General features: G+C 35.6%; 1 long non-coding RNA gene across 1 annotated transcript; it reads left to right on the forward strand.

The window, feature by feature from the left end:
- The first annotated feature begins 3450 nt into the window (after positions 1-3450).
- On the forward strand, positions 3451-9279 carry LOC135196766 (uncharacterized). The gene is made up of 4 exons (XR_010310464.1): positions 3451-3596; positions 6301-6468; positions 7134-7175; positions 9044-9279. It is a non-coding gene; the product is annotated as an uncharacterized LOC135196766 (long non-coding RNA).
- Positions 9280-21258: the final 11979 nt, after the last annotated feature.

A 21258-nucleotide genomic window follows, 5' to 3' on the forward strand; every position in this document is an offset into this window, starting at 1 on the left:
TCCTAAATATTTTTACAAGTATGAACACAAACAAGACAATTTCATTAATAAAGATTTGTCAAGTTCATTAATAAAGGTTATGAGTTATCCGATTTAAACATCAGCGTTTCAAAGTTATATTGCTTCTGTTCCCCTGCCATTGCCTGAATCAAAATATTATGCGCGAGGAGGTTACCAGAAACACCATCTATGAAAAGATGGCTAACTGTCCAAACTAGCATGTAGTACATTTGTTCATTATCAAAATCATATCCTCTGAATGTCAGGGTAAAATCTGTGGTTGTCAAGATCAATATCGAATACATTAAAACTATAATTTTAAGTACCATCCCACCACTCATTCTTACTAATAAATTATCACGGTCATTAGCTCAATCTAGTTATGTCCTGGTTACTGATGTATTGACAGGGTCAAGAATAAATGAAAAAAAAAAAAAAATTAAAAAAAAAAAAAAAATTGTAGTCTTCACTTCCTGGTATATGACCCTCCCCTCCAACAATTTCAAGTTCAGTTTTACATTGGGAAAGACCAAACAATTTCGTACAAAGGGGAAAGCTTTCCTTTCCATATACTATGCCAGTTTCGCCCAGGTGCAATTTTATTGATGTACTTATTGTTCTATTCAGATTTTCATCGTTTTGAAGTTTACGAATGACTGTCTTTAGAGGAACTGGAATATGAGATTTAGGGTGAAAGCCAATTTGCTTGGACCTATGAGGTCATTCAGCGTTGAAAGGGAAATTTAGTGATATGTAGTCAAGTGCAAACATGAGGAAAACCTCGCGGTTGCATAATGAAGTAGAAAAGGATGGGAAATGAGATGGAAGAAATAGGAACGTTACAGTAAAATGAATAGAAAGGGTAGAAAGGGTCGCAGGTAAAGGTGGAAGAAATACTACAAATAACCTTGAGTAATGCGTACAGTGCACCGCGTGAGCGGCACAGATAGCACTCACCCCTACAGGGGCCTTAACTTAGCCCCTGGTATTACCTGTGAACTGAATATTCCTCTGTGCACCCTAAAATTAAATTGTAATCTAAAGCCACTTGAGCTTTTTAACAATCGTTAAAAAGAGCACTTCTGGCAACTCATTAACAAAGTGACCATTTGTACAGAGTAAAAAAAATATTTATAAGCGTACCCTCTATGACTATGTCTTATTTTTATTACGTAGTGATAATACTACGAGCCATTCTCGGGAATTCTAATTTCTAAGTACAGCTTTTCATTACACAATATACTGGCTCTCGACTGTTCTGAAATACAGCACTTAAAAAATGCTTTTCATTCACATCCATCTGTTTGTCATTCATAAAATTAATAAGTTTCACCGACTTTCGACTAAGTGAATGTCCTCACACCTAAGTTCATAATTGCATGTGTTCAGATTTAATTTGGTAAATTTATGATTCACGGCCATTTTTTTCGACAAAGTTCACAAATTCCAGAGACCAGTTGAATAGCCCGGAATTGCAACAGATCAACTGGAAACAGCTCCTAATTTTGTTTAATTTTGACCACAAGGCAAATTTTAAATATTAAATTTATTTAGAATTAGTCATTAATGTGACTTTTAACATTTTTAAGCAAATTTTGTATCGGCTTTAAAATTAGTGTAATCTAATGACATACTATAAAATGACCAGAACAATTGCCAACTAGCCATCCTGAAACTTAAAATTCTATGTGAAAAATTATGCAAATTAGCTAATAAAAAGCAATTTAATTTCAATAAAAAAGCTAGCAAAACTTTTTTCATCACATGTGATCTACGTTAAATATTATCTTAAAACCGAGATTTAAACAATAAGTTACAAGAGAGATTTGAAATAAGATACTGTACAACATCTGTGATTTCTGTTTTATATAAATACCCTTTTTTCAGTCTTCAATTTGGCAGGAGGTATAAGTGTGCTGCCTGTGAGATTCTTTCTTGTATGAATCTTCTACAAGACTTTAGACATTTTCAATTGTTCTTAAGACAAAGTGCGTGTATCTTTAGATGCTTAACGAGACATTTTGATTACTGGTGACAGTTTCAGTAAGTACTCGCAAATATTTCCATTTACTTCTTTCATATGAGGTAATTCATACTGGAATTCAGATGCAAGGAGTTTACATCGACCTCCGCTGATAGGCATTTAGATTAAAATTGCCTGAGATATATCAGAAGGTGTCCTAAATAATAGTTCATTATCCCCAAAAGAAAGCGTTGAATATGTCTGCCAAGGAAGAAGAAAGAGCGCTCCTCACACCCACCGAATTGGCCCAAGATTTCTCATTCCAGAAGACAAAAGACAAAGAGATACAAAACACTCTTCAACACAGACCTGAAGCCAATGATGATCCGTCGAAAATGCTAAATCTTTCAAACTGATGGAAATGTTGGGAGAGGGATTAGGACCTGCTGCTTAACCCTTTCTTACTTCCTTCTCGGTGTGTTAAAAATAAAATGGAGAGAGAGAGAGAGAGAGAGAGAGAGAGAGAGAGAGAGAGAGAGAGAGACCCGAGCTGCTCCATTGAACATCCCTACAGTTAAACTCGAATAAAATAGCATATAATCGTACTTGAATTATAAATAAACACAATCAAACTTCTGTGAATGAAATGCTAAATATAATGAATTTATAATTAGTACATCAAGTTGACTGATATACCTCTGCTTTTCAACACCGGCTGAGCATCCCAACAAATGAAGAGCAAGAAATTAATTTCGTAGATGGCGCCCCCTGCGGAATGCCAGCAGATAAAAGACATCTGGAGTTAGCGGTAGAATCTGCAATTAACTCAGATCACGGAAGTCTACAAATTGCCGGGATCCTGTAGATTGTTCATTACCGATTTTCCTTCATGTGAATTTTCCCGTTTATGTTTTCCATTTTCAGATTTCAGTTGCTGTCCAAGTAATTATTTCGAGATTATTTCTTTTGTCTAAAACTACTAATAATTATAATACAAGATTTCTTTAATTTCACCTTATCAATTCTATTGTCTTAAATATCCTTTAAAATATTTTTTTAAAGAAAGAAAGGGCAATCAAATATTTCCTTTAAATTCTGACACTATAATTTCAGAGAGAGAGAGAGAGAGAGAGAGAGAGAGAGAGAGAGAGAGAGAGAGAGAGAGAGAGACATTTCTTGCAAATATTCAGCTTTCATGGGTAAAGTTTTTCGTAATAAGATTTAGTTATTTTTATGTTATATATTAATAACATAGATTTATTTTTTGGTGCTGCATCTGTTGAGTAATTTTTCCAAGCATAAGTATTTTATATATGGAGCAAGCATTACACAAATTTCACTCGCGTCAACTTTATTAGTACATAAAATAAGTGAAAAAACATATATGGGTAATTGTAAAGTGGTTTGCATTTTTTCGAAAAAATGGCAATCGAGGTGTTCCTTTAGGATCCTTGACGGCTGTTTTCATTTAACAATGGAGGAGCGAGAAAGCGCTGAAAAGGCAAACGAACACTCACGAAAACGAACGACGTTTTTTATCCTTCCCTGGAAACGAAAACAAAACTTACGACAGTAAAAATGTTTGGTCCCCTTCCAGGAAGTAGGAACCGTTGTGTGGGTTGCAACTTGCAAGGTAACTTTTGTTTAATTTTGTGTTAGTGTTCTTAGTTGATGCAAGATTAGAAGCTGCTTAGTTTTCTTCAGGTGTTGTTCTCCATTAAGTTAAAAGTACTAGTTTTTCAAGATTTCTTATCAAATTACTGTGAAAGTTTTTTTTTTTCCTAAGAAGGTTGAGTGTATAGGTAACTTTTCTCTATTATAGAGGTCTGCGGTTACAGTCCTTTCGTTTTCATTCCCTGAATGTGCTTTCAGTGTTTTTCCCGTTAATTCTAAGCCCTCATTCCTTGGTAAAGTAGACTATGGCAATTGACGTTTTCCTACGTTATTTTACCTACTGAACAAGAATTTAAAGTAATATTTATTCGGACGACTGTAATTAACGCCCAGGGGCCAGTACTAAACACGGCGAAATACATTGGACGCCCCAATCCCTAGTGGATGTCGTATCCGCGGTTACGTTCCTTGCAGTCCGTGCAGAACTATTCTTTAGAAATACCCTGCAAGGAACGTAACCGCGGATACGACATCCACTAAGGATTGGGGCGTCCAATGTATTTCGCTGTGTTTTAATACTGGCCCCTGGGGGTTAATTACAGTCGTCCGAATAAATATTACTTTAAATTCTTGTTTAGTAAGTAAAATAACGTAGGAAAACGTCAATTGCCATAGTCTACTTTACCGTGGAATGAGGGCTTAGAATTACCTTTTTCCCAAGTCAGTCCGGAGAAAACGCAGTCTTTGCTTTGAACACCGAAGTTAATTTTTCAATAAAGCTAAAGCTTTTTCATCAAAAATTGTCTTATTGAGTGTTCGTTCAAGCCAGCTCCAATCAACTTTGCAGTTGAACTTAAATAAAACTATTAGATACAGAGCCTTTGTCCCGATGTTTTTCTGGAATAACTTGTTTTTTTTTTTTGTGCATTTGACAAATAATTCACATCCCTGCCTAATTTTCGGTAGCATTTATTATTACTTATATTAGAAGAAAGTATGTTCATAAAAGTAAAATAAAGCAGCCGAAGCCAGTGGGGACCACTTTAATGTATGGGATCAAAGTTATACGTGACTTAAACATATGACGCCATGACTCCTCCGACAAGGTGATGACAAACGGCCATCTCTGAAATTCTGAATGAATATATTCGTACCTTGTCAAGGCTTCAAGAATAGCGGCTATGATAAGCCATTGTTCCCATGGTTACTAATTATTTTTACATCTTTTTCCCAGAATCAATGACCTAAGCCTAAACTTGAATTCAACAGCATTAGGGTGATCATACGTGCCCTTCATTTGCCCTATGCAGTCTTGATTCAACTTATGCGTCATGATGTAATCTACATTAAAGACATCTTTAACTATATTAGAGAGACCAATAACCGACTTGCTAGAAAGAATTATGCCTTTTTGAAATTTGTACAGACATCTAGTTTTCTGTGATTTTACTTTTAAATAAGTCATTACCTTTATGACCTTTTCCAAATTATTTATTTGAAATTCTTTATTAATCCCAAAACCATTTCTCGTTGGTATATCGCCATACATGTTGTTTGAATTATATCAAAGCAGTCTTTTATCAATGAGATAAAATCAGAGGTAGTTGCCAGTTATTGGATTCCAACAGACCTCTACTTTCCAAATACTTTCATGCAATTGAACAGATAGATGGAGTTCATTAATTTTATAGGCCAGCACATATTCTGTTCTAGATTTGGCAACATTTCGCGGATACTTATGTCAGAAATGAAATCACTGCCTAAATAAAAGCCTGAATCAATTAGGTTATTTCTGACTAATTTTATCAAATGGGGAACGTCGGCAAAAACGTATATCTCCCTGTCAGCACTTGGGTTCTTGAATGAAATCCTATTGACAAGAGGATCGATGCCAAATTCTTTCCACATGCGAATATTGGCTGATCCCATGTCAGAAACAATAGCATGCTTTGGATTGATTTCATCAGAACGGCACCACACGTTTATCCACTTATCACAGTAAATTTTGTCTCTAGGAAACTTAAAATACCTAATGCCATTGCCTTTTGATTTTCTCTTGGTATTCAGGCATCCATAAACAGAACAGTTATTTGGCATTGTCGGTTAAGTGACTGCTCTCGTTGTAAGCATAGGCCTTGGTTGTAAGAAGGTAACTGACCGGGCTGGGGCGAGCTGTGACGAGCCCAGAGGGGTGACTCGGGGATAATCCTCTATCCGACTGACCTCTTTGTATAGGCCTTTAGTACAGACTCGCACCGAGAGCAGAAATGACTGAAACAGTAGATTTGTTTTCTTACAGACATACATTCATAAATAACTACAAACGCAGTCTTTGTTCATACATAATAATTATATCTGCGGAAAGGCCAGAGAATTCTACACTATGTAATACATTAGAATTCGGCATGTTGTTATAGTTAAATGAAAATAGCGGAAGGACGTTGTCCTTACACTTTGTAATTGTAATTGAAGAGGACTGCGATTTTAATCTTTACTCAAGCATTTCTTGTGTTTTATAACTTTTAAAAACATTGCTTGAGACTTCAGGTAAAATAAGGTACCTAACATTTAATTTAAAAGTATCGGACTTCTGAATACTATTACAATTTCTCATTTGATCATTTTATCACTAACAAAGATACTTTTTGAGACTTCATACTGACTAGGATTATTTTAGTGATGAGTAGTTACTAAATAGTTACTCTAATGAACTTTGATTTCAGGCGATGCAGATCCTGAAGTTGACTTGAAAGACATCTTGTTCTCGGTACCCGGTGACTGTACCCAGCCTCGTCACCGACGATATTGAGCCTTTAGTGATTAGGGTATTTCCATAAGTATTCTTCGGCGAGCTAGCCCAAAACCCCTTCACCGTAGGATAAAGTTCAAAGGTAAATTACAGTCGGCCGAATAATTATTACTTCAAATTCCTGTTCAGGCGGTAAAACTGCATAGAAAAACGTCAACTGCCATGGTCTACCTCGTCGTGGAATAGTTATGTAGATCTACCGTGTTGAGTTTTCTTTCCGTCAAAATTAAATAACTAGTTTTGTGTAAACGTTAGCTTATCTTATGTTGAACTTGTACTTTTCACATTAGATTAAAAAAAAAATATTTCATTATGTAAGGTTCTTTCAGTGCTATCTAGCTTTTTATTGTGGTTTTTACGTAAGTTATTTACCAACTTTAATTTGTAATGACAAGTTACCCGCCGTTCCTTGACTGACTTGATTGGTTTAAGTGCTTTGGTGTTATACAGACACTTAAGTTTGTTTTGAACACATTTTTTTTATTTAATCTTTGCAGATATAACGAATAGTACCACTGGGGCGAAACTATTTTACGGTTACTGCCTAATTCAGAGTTCTGAAACAGCATCATTTTGAGGTTTCAGATTGTTAATCACGCTGACTATTACGTCAATTCCTCTTAAGAGACCAACCTTTTCTCCACTGAAGGTTAAAGAACCGTTTTAGTTATCACTCAAACCTACTTTAACTGAAGTTAAGTATTTTGTACTAATGTTTACTAACTTAATTTCAATTTTTTTTCCTAGGACCTGCTACACAAGTTCATGGGGGGTTTTGTTTTTCAGGTGGTAAGTGACTTGTGCTTTACTATAAAAAATGTTTGAGCTAGGGAGATAAACTTAGCCAGAAAATTAGCTATTAACATATAGCTATTAATATAAAAGCTAATAACATGTTGCTATTAATATATAGCTATTAACATACTGGGTTAAACGGTGAATTCTTATTCCAATTTTTATGTACCTAGATATTTAAAGTTTTAAAAGGGTTTATTTTATAGCATTGGTAGTCAAATACAGCAAAATAATTGATCAGATGACTAGAATTTAAGTTGAGATGATCATAATTTAAGGAAATATCCTTTAGAGCATACTGTAGATTTAAGTGTGCCAAAGTTACTTTTTAAGCTGTAGGTGCATTAACAGTCCACCAATGGATATGGTACTTAGATTAGGCAGGAAGAATGTTTTCTATAATTGTAAGTTGAGTCTGAAACTATAGAATATACTTGGTTTCAGAATGTTAGATATGCTGAGTCAGGTAAAGAGCAGAAAACTAAAGGTCTGTTGCCTGGGGAAGAATTAAGTTTTAGAAACTTAAGAAAATTAACTAGAAAATTAAAAGGGTTTGCTAAGGTAAAGCATCGTAATTTGATAAGTCTTATATTGTAGGCTAAAGTTAGAGCAGGTACGACTGACTAATTACAATTAAGGCTTTGATTGCCATAGGTAGATTCTTTAGGAAGGTTCATTAAGTTGATGGGTATTGTATTCGGAATGTGATCAAGCTGGGATTTAATACCTGTAGTGTTTTAATATTTGTGATTTCAGATTTGAAGTTTGATTACATCAAAATGCAGGAGCTTTAACTATGGTGTACAGGTATTTCAGCATGCATTGTGTTAATTTCAAGGTAAATCGGTAAATACTTAATCTTTGGTGCCAGTAATCATTAGTTGAGGTTTAAAATTTTTCTATTAAATCAATCTGTAGGTTTATTAAACTGATCTTGAGTTACAGAAAATAATGGTAATAACCGCTACAGATAGTGGTATCATAGTTGTTACAATGGCAGATTAGTTATGAATTAGGAGAGATTGGTATTTTTGTAGCAATGATGGTGTTTATAGACAGGCAAATGTTTGAAGTTAAATTTCAAGCAATTAGTTCTGTTCAAATATAACATTGCGTTACTCCATTGCTCTATTTTTATTTGATTTGCAAAACCTGAAATTTAACGTAAATCAAATGTGATGAAAGTTTTGCTAGTTTTATTAAAATGAAATTGCTTTGTATTAGCTAATTTGCATAATTTTTCACATAGGATTTTAAGTTTCAGGATGGCTAGTTTGCAATTGTTCCGCTCATTTTATAGTTTGTCATTAGATTAAAACTAATTTTAAAGCTGATAAAAATTTGGTTAACGTTCAAAATTTGCCTTGTTTAAAATTTGCCTTGTGATCAAAATTATACAAAATTAGGAGCTATTTCAAGTTGATTTGTTGAAATTCCGGGCTTTTCAACTGGTGTTCTGGAATTTGTGAACTTTAAAAAAAGTGAACTTAAAATAATTCCCTGGGATTTGTTAACTTTGTAAGAAAATGGAAGTAAATCTGTAACTGACCATCTTAAATCTGAACTTTGTGCTATTATGAACTCAATGTGTTAGATTCAATTAGTCAAAAGTCAGTGAAACATTAATTTTATGTTTGGCATTCATGCGTGTAACGTTAACGACTAACCTCTCAATTTAACTTGAACGTTGTGTTAAGTGTTGTGGTAATAGTGATTACATAAAAGTAGCTTACATAAAAGTACCTTACATAAAAGTAGCTGAAATAGAAGGGGGAAAACACTAAATTTAATCGATTAGTGACCCAGTTGAATAGCCTCTGAAGTATTACAGGGAGACACTACAGCTTCTCCTGTCATTTCAGGTACCTTCGGGAATATGCCCGGACATCTAGTTGTGGTTTCGAGGATTTAAGAATTAAATGTTCAAACTTGGCCTACTGACTGTACGCAGACGAGGCAGTGAATGTGGACCTGAAGATGACAAGGGTTATATCAGTACCTTATCTCACACGTTAATTTTCAATTGAATTCAAACATGGTAGTTTTTGTCAAAATGAGCATTTATTGGTTGTCAAAATATTAAAAGTCAAGCTGTTAAGTGTTTTAATAACTGATTTTAAATTTCATACCAAATTCTTTAGCATTGTAAATATTAATGTGGGAAAGATTTTCTTCGAATAATTGAGATGCAAAATTTACATAAGCTAAAGTGTATTAAGTTGTCTAAATTCTGTGTAAGGTAATTTACATTTTATTCATATATGATTATTACTTCAGTTTTTCCCTGCATGTAGTTTTATGCATTAGTCTTTTTATATAATCATTTAAAAAAATGCCCTGTGAGTTAACGGTTTATTTTATTTTAATTATATCCCAGTAACAACTGGGAAACAAATTGGCTATTTGTGATAATCCATGTGATGCGTATATAGTCGAAACATTCAAAACCAGACTTCTGGATGCCTCGATAGTGAATAGAGGATTCCATATTCATCGAAAATGAACGGAGATGTTGCATGGCATAAAGGTATTGTAGGGAGGAATACTGTAAGGAACAGAGCAGTGAAGTTTGAAAGTGATTAAGAGGGCTCTAATTATTACAATGACAAAGTAAACATTTTCTTCCCCGAAGTAAGATAGATGGGGTGCCTTCAGTGGTGATGTTTCTTTTTAGTAACACTTATGTTGACTTTGTTTTAATTGTAACAATAAGCTTTAATCTTTAGCTTATTAAACTTAACATAACTATTGCTGATTGATTGCTATGAATTATAAGCAGACAGATGGATGTGAATGAAAAGCCTTTTCTAAGTGCTGTATTTCAGAACACTCGAGAGCCAGTATATTGCGTAATGAAAAGCTGTGCTTAGAAATTAGCATTCTTGAGAATGGCTTGAATTGGCTCGTAGTATTATCACTACGTAATAAAAATAAGTTATAGTCTTGGAAGGTGCGCTTATAAATATTTTTTTTTTACTCTATCCAAATGGTCAGTTTGTTAATGAGTTGCCAGAAGTGCTCTTTTTAACGATTGTTAAAAAGCTCAAGTGGCTTTAGATTAAAACTTAATTTTATGGTGCACAGAGGAATATTCAGTTCACAGGTAATACCAGGGGCTAAGTTAAGGCCCCTGTAGGGGTTAGTGCTATCAGTGCCGCTCACGCGGTGCACTGTACGCATTACTCAAGGTTATTTGTAGTATTTCTTCGGCCCATACCTGCGACCCTTTCTGTTCATTTTACGGTTTTGTTTTAATAAAACGCAATAACATTATGCTTGTTTGTTGGTAAGTAATTTTCGGAACTTTAATTAGAGCAAGCGTTATGATTGCTTAGTTCATTTTGAAGAGTTAATTATTTTCAGAGAGAGAGAGAGAGAGAGAGAGAGAGAGAGAGAGAGAGAGAGAGAGAGAGAGAGAGAGAGAGAGAGAGAGAATCTCTTCTCGCTGCATATTTCACAGTTAAATTGAAACTGTGAATTAAGTAAACTACCAGAAATGTAATGATATCTCTGCAGTGACCTTCCTTCATTATGTGCCCTACTTTTAGGTGATATTTGCACTATTTAAATCCTTAGGTTCATCATTGTTTTCAGCATCCGAAGTAAACAACAAGAGAATAAAAAGTTGTGAGTCAAGGCTGAATTTACTGTTACCTATTTTTAGATTATGGAAACCCAAAGATAGCAAATGCCTCAACCTCATCCAGTCGGGACCTAGAAGGCAGCAAACTGCGATTTCGGTCTAGATAAAAGTTCTATCTGGACCGTGACTGGGATGGGGGAAAGAGCGGCTCTCAAGTCGGAGCGGGAGCCACAGATCTACTTTTGTTTGCACGATTACCGTAATTTCCCTCCACCTCACTTTCGAACCATTTTAACTATCTACTGGTTGTTTGAACGTAGGCCACTTTCAGGGCAAGAAGGGTATGATCTCTCAGAGCCAGGCCTTGCGGGGCGACACCGCTTTTGTAACTGTGTACTATCGACAAGAAAAGTGAAGATAATTTTCATTAGCTTTAGGTTCCTGCTGCGAGGTTATAACATTGAATGAGAATCACCTCAACCAATTTTTGAAATCGTGATACCTTGCATGACTTAAAAATTATAAGGAAAATTATAAGGAAAAAAAGAGCGTGAACTATAACTCACACAAAATCTCGAATACATTGCTTAAGCTTAGATTTCAAAGTCGACAGCATGTTGGTAATGCGATAGGACGATCTACGTAACAAAAAAGTTTTAATTGATAGTGTTAATAGATAACAATTTTTGTTTATTACGACCTACATAATAATCCGATGACTGAAAAAAATATCATTTTTTTTACTATTCCTTAAGGAATTATTATTGTTACTTAGATACTTTGTGAAGTTTTTTCAGCAATCTAAGCTTGAGCAATGCATTCGAGATTTTGTGTGTTATAGTTCACGCTTTTTTCTCATTTTTTTTTAAGTCATGCAAGGTATCACGATTTCAAAGATTGGTTGAGGTGTTTCTCATTCAATGTTATAACCTCGCAGCAGGACACGAAAGCTGATGAAAGTTTTATCTTCACTTTACTTGTCAATAGTACAGTTACAAAAGCGGTGTCGCCCAGCAAGGCCTGGCTCTGAAGGCCTGTCCACACGATCGGGCCTGATCGGCGGACCTCCCCTCTAACTGGCACACTTGACGGGTAAAGCGTCCAATTGCCCGATGGGTCTTGTGGCAAAGTCACCATGGTGGTGACCGATGGCTTGAGCTTCGACCCTGGCAGACGTACGTTAACCGTATACATTTCTTTTACTGAGCCATTCTTTGCACCATATGCTCTTCTTTTTCTTTTTTTCATCACACACAAAGCAGTTATCACACTACACTATCTTCTTCTTTGCGGTAGGCACCTTGTTTATCGTACCGAACTGAACACACTACTGGCATCGTCGAGCACGTCCACCTCTTCATCGCCTCACCCGTGTGGACAACATTCACGGATAAGCACGCCAGAATTTGCCCGTTAACCCCGGAGCACGCCGATCAGGCCCGCTCGTGTGGACAGGCCTTGAGAGATCATGCCCTTCTTGCCCTGTAAGTGCCCTACGTTCAAACAACGAGTACATAGTTAAAATGGTTCGTAAGTGAGGTGAAGGGAAATTACGGCATGGTTCTACCGTTTTTTTTTTATAAATGGATGGCAATTTCGGATAATGATCTCCAGAATTTTGGCAATAAACACGCTATTATTCACTTAAATAGAATAAATAAACGGTACTCGACATAGTTATGCTATCTTAAGTAACTAAGTTCATGAAACCATTTTAGTTTAATTACATTATAAGAAAGAGGGATGTTGATCTAAAATAGATAGTTGTTTTATGGTGGGTGGCCTTATAAAGGTGTCGTAATGTGCTTCTATTGGAAGCTGAATTGCCACGAATGTACTCCTTTTTTTATGAAAAAAATATATTCTTCCTTGTTACTGCTAGAGAGAGAGAGAGAGAGAGAGAGGTATACTACTTTAGAGGTAAAATAAAATTCCCAAGTAATTGATGAAGTGTTAGAAAAACTCGTCAATATCATTAACCGTCTCATATTCACTGTTCCATCATCAAAAGTGCATTCATTTTTTCAACACATCCTTGCTTGATTCCCTCTTCTCATGACATCACACAAATGGGTCATTGAGAGAGGCTATCGAAGGCCAGATTTCCCATGATACCGAATATGGATACGAACATTATCCGGCAATATCGTTTCTGTCGAGTAATGAGGGATCACTTTATGAGAAGCAAGTACGAAACGAGATGGAAATGCGGTATAGGAACAGCATAATACCCCATATTGACAATGTCGTCAAAGAAAATGGGGTGTGGGTTTTGAAGCAGGAGACCATTTTAGATGAATATTTACCAAACTTATTGTTATTTTTATCATTGAGGACGAACACATATTTAGTTGGAACAATCCTGATGGGACGTTGACTTGTTAATGAAATTTCAGGTAAGTAGAATGCTACACACGATGTAAGAGCATAAATTCTAAATCAAGTGGCGTATAATTCAGGCAATGACAGCTAACAGTAGTTGAAATACAGTGAGTTTGTTCTAGAGCGGCCAAGAATGGTATGCCAGTGATTAACTGATTCGGCGAACATCTAAATTCTAACGGCCAAAGGTGTCATACAACGAGAGTCAATTTCTGATTAACTGGAATTATAAAAATAAGTTTTCCAAATTGAGATCTAGTGTAATGAATTTACCTATGTGTTAATAAGTGTTTCATATAAGTAGAATATTTAGGTAAAATTACGAATATTTGCATCCTTGCGTGAAATTGGCCGTATATATCAATCGAATGACAAGCTTCTTAACCAATTAATTTTTTTATTACACAAATTATCTAAGCCTCTGTTAAATATAGTAGTACTGCTACTGATACTAACAGCAATTTTGATAATATTCCATTATATAATTAGTAAGTAACTTTGGAAATTCGCCATTCGTGGACCTAATGACGTTCATTATCAGATGATACCAGAAGCTCCTGAGGTGACTGTTGTGCCCACAATAATGTTCGGGAGAAGTTCTGTCAAACTTGGTAGTAAATGTTGTAAAAGTTAGTATAACAAATTTTATATTTTTCTCCTCGTAGATTTGCCTCTGTTGTTGAGGGGACGCTGTACTTTTTCATTCCCAAGTATCTTTGTTGTTTCTGACAGACCAGTTTTGTTCTCCTTGGAAAGTTGGTGGAATTAGGAAGTAAGATAAAGTCTGGAATAAGTGCTCAGGCAAGGGTTGAGTTTGCTAAGGCAATAGAAAACCAAGCAGTCCGATGGAAGTGGCTATAAGAGAAACTCATTAAATGAGCGAAGCGTGAGTCTTCCATATGCCCTGAGCTTCTCTTAGTCATGCCAAGAAAAGTGGAACAACGGAGTGGTGCCAGGCCTTTCGACTTACTGCTGGACTGTTTTTCTGGGTCACATGGTGACCCATTGCCCTTCATTAACCCGACTTCCCGGGTTACGTTTGAAAATATTCAATGCACTTTTTATTTTTTTCTTCTTCTTCTTTACCAAAAAATATTATGGACTTCACTGCACAACCCTCTTCTTATAACCGCAGTCCGTCACCTTGTATGCTATAATTTCGAATTTTACAGGGCGTCAAAAGTTCATGATCCTGTTACCTGGGCATTATGATCTGTAGCTACGGTAGAGAAATGTTGAAATTATTATTATCATTATTATCATTGCCTATAAATATTGGCAAAATTTTTCTTGTGTTTGTGGTTTTAGGTACCTGTGTTTTCATTTCATTTTATCGTGTTTGCTGAACAAAATGCCAACTGGTATCTCCTATTAACATTAGCAATTATTTCCTTAAATAACTCGACGTTCTTATGGTATTTTGAATGAACGCTTTAAGTCAGCCCAATGATCGATAGAAATTTATATTCAGCTTTCTAGATATACCTTAATAATAATAATAATAATAATAATAATAATAATAATAATAATAATAATAATAATACGCACACTGTAAAGTAACGGAAGAATAGACTAGTACCACAAATAATTATCAGTGAAAAGGGGCGAAGAGAAGACTACTGCGAAGCATGAAAGTGAGGGAACTTCGAAAGAGGGAAGCATTAGCCAAATGGGAATTGATAAAGGATTATTTGAGAGGAACAGAAAGCGACTAAAGGAAACTAAGTAGTGGAAAGTAGATGATAAAGCGACTTATGGGTAAGAGGAGCTCTGAAGCGGACAGGAAAATAAAACCGGGCAAGGAAGCTGGCATGCAAAGCGAACGCTTGGTGCCCGAATATTTATGGAGACTTTTATTGATGCCATAAAATGCTTCACTTTTTTCCTTTTGTAAATTTTGTTCCGCTATTATTTAGGTGTCTTTACAGTCTTCCAATATTTTATTGCTTTGATTGTTTATTTAACTGGGAAATAGAATCGATATGTAACAAAGATTGTATGTCTCAAATTTGAGTCAACTGTTACTTAGACTATTCAGTTGACAGCTCAAACACAGCACGTAAAAATTAAAGGTGTTCCTATGTAAGAGCTATTCAATCCATCATAAATCTGTTGCCCCGGCTTTTACATATACATACACACACACGCACACACACACACACACACACCTATATATATATATATATATATATATATATATATATATATATATATATATATATATATATATATATATATATATATATGTTCATTTTTTAAATTATTGTATTTAACTTTTATGTTGTTCTACTTTTATTAATATTAATACTGAGTCTTTTTAATTTGTATATTTTTGTATATTTTACAGCCCTGATGATGAGACCCAAAGTCTCGATAATTTGGAAAATAAATGTATTATGCTACGCTGGCTTTTCTCCATCCTATATATATATATATATATATATATATATATATATATATATATATATATATATATATATATTTATAATATTATATATATATATATAATATATATCAGACCACTGGGAAATCAATTCTTAATGAGGTTTCATTAACTCTTTTATTGCAAAATGCAGACACTTTAATGCTATCTGCTTTGATAAAGTTTCCTTACATAAAAAAAGTGCTAAAGGCAGATACTTTAGATATAATAATAATAATAATAATAATAATAATCAATAATAATAATAATAATAATAATAACAAACATGCAAAATGGCTCCAGGAAGTCAAGGCTGAAGAAAAAGATTCACTGACATCACGACAGACACAGTCGGACACCAACTAAAGAAAATGCATAACTGGAAAGCCCCAGGTCCAGATGAAGTCCATGGATACTGGCTCAAAAACTTTCAAGGCCCTACACCCAAGAATTAAGCAGAACAGACACTCCAGCATTGTATCTCAAATCACCATGCACCCAAATGGATGACCACAGGAAGAACATCCTTAGTCCAGAAAGACAAGAGTAAGGGAAATATAGCCAGTAACTACAGACCTATCACCTGCCTACCAATAATGTGGAAGTTACTAACAGGTATCATCAGCGAAAGGCTATACAACTACCTAGAGGATACGAACACCATCCCCCACCAACAGAAAGGCTGCAGAAGGTAGTGTAGGGGCACAAAAGACCAGTTCCTGATAGACAAAATGGTAATGAAGAACAGTAAGAGAAGGAAAACCAACCTAAGCATGGCATGGATAGACTATAAGAAAGCCTTCGACATAGTACCACACACATGGCTAATAGAATGCCTGAAAATATATATGGCAGAGGAAAACACCATCAGCTTCCTCAAAAATACAATGCGCAACTGGAATACAATACTTACAAGCTCTGGAATAAGACTAGCAGAGGTTGATATCAGGAGAGGGATCTTCCAGGGCGACTCACTGTCCCCACTACTCTTCTTAGTAGCCATGATTCCCATGACAAAAGCACTGCAGAAGATGGATGCCGGGGTACCAACTCAATAAAAGAGGCAAAAGAATGAACCATCTGATGTTCATGGACGACATCAAGCTGTATGATAAGAGCATCAAGAAAATAGATACCCTAATCCAGACTGTAAGGATTGTATCTGGGGACATCAAGATGGAGTTTGTAATAGAAAAATGTGCCTTAGTCAATATAAAAAAGGGCAAAGTAAAAGGGACTGAAGGGATAAAGCTACCAGATGGGAGCAACATAAAACACATAGATGAGACGGGATACAAATACCTGGGAATAATGGAAGGAGGGGATATAAAGCATCAAGAGATGAAGGACACGATCAGGAAAGAATATATGCAGAGACTCAAGGCGATACTCAAGTCAAAACTCAACGCCGGAAATATGATAAAAGCCATAAATACATGGGCAGTGCCAGTAATCAGATACAGCGCAGGAATAGTGGAATGGACGAAGGCAGATCTTCGCTGCATAGCCCAGAAAACGAGGAAATATATGACAATACACAAAGCACTACACCCAAGAGCAAATACGGACAGACTATACTTAACACGAAAGGAGGAGGGAGGGGACTACTAAAAACAGAGGACTGCGTCTACATCGAGAACAGACCAGTGAAGACGAGTGGCTCAAGAGTGCATGGGAAGAAGGACTGATAAAAGTAGACGAAGACCCACAAATATACAGAGACAGGAGAAATACAAGCAGAACAGAGGAATGGCATAACAAACCAATGCACGGACAATACATGAGACAGACTAAAGAACTAGCCAGCGATGACACGTGGCACTGGCTACTGAGGGGAGAGCTAAAGAAGGAAACTGAAGGAATGATAACAGCGGCACAAGATCAGGCCCTAAGAATCAGATATGTTCAAAGAACGATAGATGGAAATAACATCTCTCCCATATGTAGGAAGTGCAATACGAAAAATGAAACCATAAACCACATAGCAATCGAATGTCAGGCACTTGCATAGAACCAGTACAAAAAGAGACATGATTCAGTGGCAAAAGCCCTCCACTGGAGCCCGAGCAAGAAACACCAGCTACCTTGCAGTAATAATTGGTATGAACACCGACCTGATGGAGTGATAGAAAACGATCAGGCAAAGATCCTCTGGGACTATGGTATCAGAACAGATAGGGTGATACGTGCAAATAGACCAGACGTGACGTTGATTGACAAAATCAAGAAGAAAGTATCACTCATTGATGTCGCAAAAAATAGATAAGTATCAAGACCTGAAAATAGAAATAAGTAAGGATATGGGATATGCCTGTGGAAATTGTACCCACAATCACAGGAGCACTAGGTACGACCCCAAGATCCCTGAAAAGGAATCTAGAAAAACTAGAGGCTGAAATATCTCCAGGACTCATGCAGAAGACTGTGATCCTAGAAACGGCGCACATAGTAAGAAAAGTGATGGACTCCTAAGGAGGCAGGATGCAACTCGGAACCCTACACTATAAATACCACCCAGTAGAATTAGAGGACTGTGATAGAGCAAAAACAAAATAATAATAATAATTTTTCTACCAGACACGGCAACCTTTGCATATGATGGATTACCTGGCAGTTCCCCCTGCATGAAGATGGTATTTTTTAATATCATGAAAGATTAAATACCACAAAAGTGGACTTAACGATAACGCACATCTCTAAAACGTAATTAGAATAATTTTTTGTTGGTCGATTTAACGATTTAATTGTACATTATTTTCAGATAGTCACAGAACACGTTTATGAATATACTTTTTTTTTCTATGACTGTTTAGTATTTTGACTTTATGATTTAATGATTCATGAAAATTTGCTTTTATCCATAACTATTGTACAAAGCTTATCAAACTCTCGTTCAACAAACTTATTATTATTGGTATTATCATTATTTTGTTTTACCGTGACTTTCCTGTGTTAAGTTTCTTACCTATGATAAGTTGACTGCAGTAGTCCAGCACTCTCACTATAGGAAGCTTCTTAAATAATCTAGTGATGGGAAATGTAATAATTCTGTGATTTAACTGTAATGAGCTTCTGTCAGTGTTTTATTATAATAACTGAAAATCGTTGTTTTATACAAGAGCCTCATGAAGCTATTTAACTAAATGAACTTACGGATATCGAATATAACGATGCAAGACTCGTTATCAACCCAGCGTTAGTAATTGGTTGTGTGGCTATTGTCTGAATTCTAACCTAGATTTTCTTTCAATTTGCGGATTTCCTTTAGATTTTGAAGGCAGACAATTGTTGGATTTTCATAATCAAACTGCTATATATGTTTACAAATAATATTTTGAGAAATTTCGAAATAGCTAGTAATAATATAGGAACATTTATATATGAATAGGCACCGTACGAGAGAGAGAGAGAGAGAGAGAGAGAGAGAGAGAGAGAGAGAGAGAGAGAGATTTTGTATTGGGTAATTGTAAAGCAAAAACATGTTTTCCCTTTTATTTTTTTACTTGGAAGCAGAAATATCAAGCTCCTCTTTGGAAGATCAGAGCTCATTTCCTTCGTATATCGACTCAAGTTCTCTCTGACGCCAATATATTACCTTCGATGAAGACCTAAACGTGTGCTTTGAGAGGCAGCGCTTTTCAGCTTGAAGGTGTCCCGCTTCAATAGCCTGTATTTCATACTTGAGAAATGAAGTCCTTAACGAGTCTCGGTTCCTTTTTAAGGCGCTCAATAGCAGAGGCAGCCACCGCCTTGCTTCTTATATAATCTTTTCGATCATTCATATCTGGTAGGATCCTGCGAAGTTTGATCTTGAAGGAAACCAGTAAATATTCATCAAAAATTTCATACTGGTCCAAGGATTAACCGACCGCCTGATTAATCATGTACAAAAAGATCCCCCCTCCCCACCCGCAACACACACACACACACACACACACACACACACACACACACACATATATATATATATAAATATATATATATATAGATATATAATATAATATTATAAACTAATTGTTTTAAAATGTAGCAAATGTCAGTGTAAGACCGTGAATTGATTGATATGAGCATTAATTTTATTTCTGGTGGGTGGGTGGGGGGAACTTGGCTAGACGGTTACCTGGCAGGAATCCAACGAAATCTCGTGGATTAAAAGGTCATAAACTCGACTCTTGGGTTATCAAGATCCACGCTAATAGTGCGTATCATTTTGATGCCTGAAGCCTGAAGCATTTAGACAATTCAGCCTAAGAAGCTTTTTAGTCTTCTTAAAGTTAACATTCTTAACATTACTAGAATCTGATCACTGGTTTCTCGTCAGGATATCCAAATTTTGGTAAATTTTTTTAAATAGCCCACCTTTAGCTACCTAGGTAATCCTTTTAACGGACGAATAAGGTAAACGAACTGAACCACATAACCATTTGGAGATGATTACCACTAAAGGTGATAATCAGCTCAAAATACACCTCTGTCTTTTATGAGTGATCGTCAGGAAACTTATTCCAAGAAAGATAATTTTCCTCGCGTTCCGAATGATTCCACAACTAAGCCTTCTCTGCAAATCGTGTGGAAAGGATGATGGAGATAACGAAAGTGGGAAGAGGGGCGAGAATGAATAGAGATACAAGAAAAGGATATGAAAGTGCTAAGACACATCATGTCTGCCTTAATAGACCATTCACCTCTCTCTCTCTCTCTCTCTCTCTCTCTCTCTCTCTCTCTCTCTCTCTCTCTCTTTTCAGAATTCGCTTTTTCAACCTCGTTACCTTTGTTCGGGACTAAAGTTGATTACTTTGCTGAGATTCTAAGTCCCGATAGAACTCTTCCGGTATTAACGAATCGGTGAAAATTAGTTTTTCAGTGGCGAAACTAATAAATATTGAATAGACTGAATTCTTTTACCATTCATCTGAATGTCCTATCTAAACTATTTAGTTATCACAATTCTTGATGCAATATGTTTGATAAATTATTCAAAATTAATATTAATTCCTTTAAAGACAATTTGTTATAACTTGAATATTCCGTGAAATGAAGTCTACTTCCATGAAATAAAATCTGTCAATGAGCAAAAACCAACAGAAAGCAAGTGTTTGGGAGTAATAAACTTTTCAATGAGTTGCCTGCAAGACGACTTGAAATGATTGAAGATTCGTCGATGATTATAAACTAAATATTTTACACATATTTGATAACTGTCAATGAATGCTTTGCAATGGCACTCAAATAAGATTCGCTAGATAATTATATAATTCCCCTTACAAAACCCTATTCAGTTACTGCATGTCATGGACATCAAGATTAAACATGAATCTGCCAAAACTGGCAGAGTTTATATATTTTTATAGTAATGATACTGAAAACATATTTCATTCTCAATTGAATGAGACACAAAGAAACATTTATTTATTGTGAAAATCATGATCCCATTAAACTACCTAAAATCTTAGGTAAGAGTAAACTCTTCATATACAACCTAATAGAGAAAGTAAAACCATAATCATAGACAAAAGATAAGAATGCGTCTAAGGATCATTGTGGTTTTCCTTCAGTTTTCAAGCACAAACTAAGTTTTCACTGACAGTTGATAGACGGTTCTTCACACGGAAGAAAATGGGTTGAATATAAAAGCCTATAATGATTACTAGACAAGAAACAAACAACAAAATAAAATTTGATTTTCCAGA

Source organism: Macrobrachium nipponense, chromosome 18 (assembly GCF_015104395.2).
Source record: "Macrobrachium nipponense isolate FS-2020 chromosome 18, ASM1510439v2, whole genome shotgun sequence".
Lineage (NCBI taxonomy): Eukaryota > Metazoa > Arthropoda > Malacostraca > Decapoda > Palaemonidae > Macrobrachium > Macrobrachium nipponense.